This window comes from Vicugna pacos, chromosome 26, assembly GCF_048564905.1.
Source record: "Vicugna pacos chromosome 26, VicPac4, whole genome shotgun sequence".
Taxonomy (NCBI): domain Eukaryota; kingdom Metazoa; phylum Chordata; class Mammalia; order Artiodactyla; family Camelidae; genus Vicugna; species Vicugna pacos.
In genome coordinates this window covers 10,151,494-10,156,659 of record NC_133012.1, presented here as the reverse complement: position 1 = coordinate 10,156,659, position 5,166 = coordinate 10,151,494, and the positions used below count along the sequence as shown (strand labels likewise).

The following is a 5,166-nucleotide window of genomic DNA, read 5'->3' as shown; positions in this document are numbered from 1 at the left end:
AATCCTTCAAATAGCAGTTCAAGCATGTTCTCGGAGTAAATGCCAAAAGAGTCGGCGAAAAGAATTGAAAGCGATCACTTTATAGTTGGATAAATGAGGGGTGGGGATGTCTTGAAACTGTTTGTTTGAATAAATCTTACAGAAGTGGTATACTCTTGGACTATATGCACGTATGTATCACGTTGCTAAGAAACAAAGCTTGTAAAAAATGTCCTCTGTTCTAGAGTTTCCAACCTCAAGAGGTTTCTAACCAGTCTGGTGAAAACTTCAAGAACCTCTACCGTTCCTCCCGAGTATGTCATGAAACCATGGCTACTGAAACTAAACTCTTCGCTCTTGGATTCCAGGACTTGTCGGGCAGTTTCAAGCATGGATCACCTGACACAGCCAACCTGCAGGTGAATAGTAGAAAAAGTAAGAATATCCAGGTGACATAGCCCATAGCAGGGTTAAGGGTAACTAAATTTTGTCCAGTTGGGGGATAGAGATAACTGGAGGGTGGTTCCACCATCAACTAGCTCATTACTAGAAATTTTGAGTTTGAGGCAGAATATATGTTAGGGAGACGGAAAAAGTAAAGATATTAAGAACAGATAAATTTAGAACAAATTAATTTATTAGATCATAGAGAAGAAGTGAGCGAAGATCTTACTCTTCACTGGACCGCGAACTAATTTCAAGAACTTTGCTGCTTTATATAAAATGGGAAATTCTGAAGATACTTCTTTATGAGACATAAGGACAGTATTGTTCATTTGAAAAAGCTGAACTTTATAAGGAGCTTTTCCCTCTCAGATCTTTCTCTTATTCATAAAGAATTCAGGGTATCTTTTAACTTAGCGTTTCGCATCCACTGTTTGGAACTCTGGACACGATTTCCTATAGAAACAATTGCAGGTGGTTGGATCCACAAGGCCAGCCCTCTAATGACTCGTTAGTCTCTGGTTGCCACAGCAGCGCTGGACTAAACCAATGTTTCCATGGAAAAATTCAAATATGATTCATATGGAGCTGCAGGAATACTTGTGACCACATTTTTGTAACAGAAATTAAAAAGGAGTGATGAGTGGGTGGGATCAGGGGTAGAGAGACTCTTTAAGGGCAGGAGAGTTTTGCTTCTGGGGAATAAATTAGAGCAGTGGAAATTTCTCTTTTTTTAATGTTTGCTGACAGAAAAATGATGGTATCTAGAACCCATTCGGAATCTTACTGATCTAGTTCCTAGGTGAAAACAGAGTAAAGATACAGTTAGGAGCGTTTCTAGGCAGTAACAGGTGGAAGAGATGGGAGAGTAGAATTTCCAGAAAGAAGTCTGTAGGAAGAAGAGTTCTTTGGTCATACGGCATTTGGCTCAACCATTCTCTCTCTTTCTCTCTGTATGTGAGCTATATATGAGATCACACACACACACACACATATGTATGTATTATATATCTCTCACATATGTTAAGCTTATATAAATCAGAAGCTGCTTATAAATCATTTTGATATCTGGTGGGCCTAACAAAAACTTTTATCAATGAATATTTTGAAATTTCACAATTCATTAAAGAACAGCAAAGTTTATGTGATAAAAATATAAACTCTAAATTAAAATGCTTGATAAGTAAAAACTTTTGCCCTGGGGCAGAGGAAGAAATCCAAGAATTGTATGTTAATTTAACTTAGTGAAGATAAAAATAACTAAAGAGTTGACCCTTTTCTAAAATCCTAGAGCTAACAGTGCACGTAACTGAATGCTCATAATAACATAGTAAAGGATGCTCAGTCTGTCAAACTCAATTTTAATCAATGATTCATTGCATATGCATTTTTAATATCAAGATGAAATAACTTACTGCTTTAGTGTTTTCCCAAATATTTGTTCTTGGTAGGCTGGCTTTTGCTGTAGGTAGAAGTGGAGTTCACAGACATTTTCACTCCTATTTACCATTTGGGGTTTTGGTCCGTCTTCCATAGTGTATTCCTGACCTCAGTAAGGACTGTCCTCCTTCCCTTTTACTTTCCCTTTATAGAACATTTCAGATACTCTCCTTGCTGATTTTGTGACATGCCCCAATCCCGGGCCTGGCACAAAGACAATGTAAGCTGTGAGACACTTCGTGAACTTACTAACCTGTGACCAGGCCTGTCCTTGGGTCATCCCCTTTTATTTATTGCCTCGTGACTCATCCCCAGCCCATGGACGGACGGAAGGAAGGAATACATGGAGGCAGTGAGCTGTCGGCTTAACTGGGCAGGACTGTGGCATTTTCTCACTCAATTCAGGTAAAAGCAGGTAAGACCTCTTTCAAACCAACTGAGAGGGTGCAGGGAAGCCACAAGGAGATATTGAGGGTCCTTAGAATCAGAGGAAATTGGCATCTCTCTCCTTTGCTGAAGACTTGCTGAAACATGGAAGTCCTTATGCCTTCCCTGGGACAATCATGGGGGTGGATGGGGGAGAGAGATCATGGTGCTCCTTGATGGTCGGGATGTGCATGGAAATGGAGGCTGGGGCCTGCTTCTCACCTGGAAAGTATGGAAGGTAGGACAGCAGATGAAGCACCTACAATGACGGAGCAAAGTGAGTGGGCGGTACCTTCCTTGTCATCATTTGTCAGGGAAAGGATGTTTGAGGTTCCTATGCCTTAAGAGGCTGCTGTGAAAGGTAGAAGCTATCTTAAAAGGACGTGTCCCAAGGAGAGTTGGTGAGGCAAGAGAATACTGTAGTTATAGGTTGGGATGGGAGGAAATACACCATTAGGGAAAGGAAGAATTTCCAGATGTGAGCCAAAACCTGGATTCCCTCTGTCTGGGAACCATGCAGCGTTGGAGTATCTGCAAAACTCCTGAAGAAGCTTCCTGTGAACCACCCGACAGTGCTAGCTGTTTGGATGCCTGCCCCAAAGAGGTCCCTGATGGCTGGCCAGTATTTACCAAGGAAGAACTAAGGTGCAGGCTAATTTAAGCAAACAAAAAATATGCCTTTCCTTTAATTTGATCTTCCTCAACTCAGACCCTGGAAAAGCCAGAAGTAGGAGGGGAAGGATGGGGGAAAAGGGGATGGAACAGGCCAATCTCCTTCCCAACACTGCAGCCTGAGTTAGGGTATTCAGAGAGAGGCTTGGAATTGCAGATGAGATTGCACTTGATTTAGACTGGCCCAGGCCCCTTTAATCTCTGCATGGCAGTCATCTTTCATGCAGTGGGGCTTCTTCACATGCTTGTGAGAATCTGGAAACGGTGGAATCTGTCGGAAACAAGCACCAAGGGATGGAGATCCAACCGAGCATATTTGAAAGCAGTGATGAGAGAAAAGTAAAGCCATTTCCCACCAAGCTCAGACTGCTCAATAAACTGATTACACGAGGAGAGACTGTGCAGGAAGGTTATTTTGCTGACTCTTTAAGAGTCTTTTGGGAATGTTGTGCCCAGAGTGTGAGGTTAAGGAGTCGGCAGTTTCCTTCCCTGAAGAATCACTGTTTGGGGCTCAGTCTATTGCGAATGACTTACTATGAATACCAAAGTCAGGTGTTTTTTGTCTTTAATATGATCTTCATTTGTCACTTCATTCATTCAAACATTTATTAATTGCCTTTGCCCTGCACACACACAGAAAAGTAATTCTAAGGCAGTTGTCACTATGCTGAAGAATAAGAATAAAATCATAGTACTTTGTGTGCCCCTTGCTATATGCTAGGCACTTTCCTAAATGCTTTATGCATGTTCATCTCATCAGATTATTTAATCCTGAAAGGGAGTTACTGTTATGATTTATATTTTATAGGTAATGAAACTGAGGCACAAAGAAGCTAGTTAACTTGCCTGTGGTTATGTAGCCAGTACGGGTTGAGGCTGAAATTTGAACCCAGGAAATTGGGCCATAGAGTTTATGTCTAGTGATATGTTGTTGCTTGCAATTTAAGATGTTTCCTTTCATAGAGAGTCTAATGAGAATGTGGCTAGTTTGGAAATAAGATTCAGGTAGAGATTAATGTGTCCTGTAAACACTGGAAAAGGTTTCAAAATCACACGATCTGCCCGTGAATTGTAGATAAATCTTTAAGACTTGTCATATTAAGACTTATTAGTCTCATTTCAAAGATTCAGCTGTTTGTAATACCTATTATAATATCTCCTTTGGTCTGATAACTCAGAGAACATACCCTTTGTAATAAAACATATAGCTTAATGAATTTCTTTATAGCCTAGTGAATTTATTTTGGGGCAGTCTTCATAATTTCATTTCGACTTTAAGACTTCGGAGAGAACGCCATCTATCTATATTTGCACTCAGTTTTGTTGGCAGGTCATCGTGGAGTTGTTCTTGAACCCTGAAACAAATCTCTGCTGCTTGTTGGAGGAGGTCATCAGGAGGAAGTGACCACCCGTTGACCTGAGAACTCGACCGGGTCAGTAGGAGCCCCCTGAAATGTACATTTCTGAACCAGGAGCCAGTTCACAGACGCAGCCTTGGGAGAGTCATGTGTCAGCGAGCCCACCCATTGGGACTGTGTGCGTGACCGAATGCTGTTAAAGCCTCTGTATCAACTCTTAAGATTCTGGCAGGCAGGTGCAGAGACTCCACCATCTCGCGGCCGCCTGAGACAAGCCTCGCGTGTAAGTTACTTTGCTTATTAAATCTGACACCCACCAGTTGTGATAGGCCTCTTTCTTCAGTCTCCCTTTGCTCTCCTTGTACTGGAGCTGGTTCTGGATGTTTCTGAACCAACACTGAAGCATTCCAGGAAAAGTTGATGGAAAAGCCTTTAACTTTCTCATGTCCCAGCTTGGAACTGTGTCTTAGGCCAGTAAAGAGCTTAACGATAGGAAAATGACACAGTCAAGAAACAGGGGGCAACTAACAGCAAGCTGTTGCTGGTTGTGTTTTGGGAACGATGCTCTCAGGAGGGAAGGCTGCTCAACGCTGGCTTAGGGGCTGATACCTCTTTCCTTTGTAAGAGGAAACCTTTGTGATGGAGAACTTGACACTAGATGATGAGAGCTCAGCCTTTCTGACGTGCTAAGATTATAATATATCCTACCACTAAAATCAGAAGTGGTTTTTGAATGCTGCCAGCTTTTTAGGGAAGCTTGTGACAGGGTTTTTAGTTAAACTATTGTGGCTCATAAGCAAAGCACAGAACTGCGAGAACTGGAGCCTGAGTTCTAAACCTCATTCTA

At 41.8% G+C, this 5,166-nt stretch overlaps 1 long non-coding RNA gene across 1 annotated transcript; it reads left to right on the top strand.

The window, feature by feature from the left end:
* LOC140689593 (uncharacterized) lies at nt 1-4,640 on the top strand. The gene is made up of 3 exons (XR_012064633.1): nt 1-398; nt 2,179-2,278; nt 4,280-4,640. It is a non-coding gene; the product is annotated as an uncharacterized lncRNA (long non-coding RNA).
* The last annotated feature ends 526 nt before the right edge of the window (nt 4,641-5,166 follow it).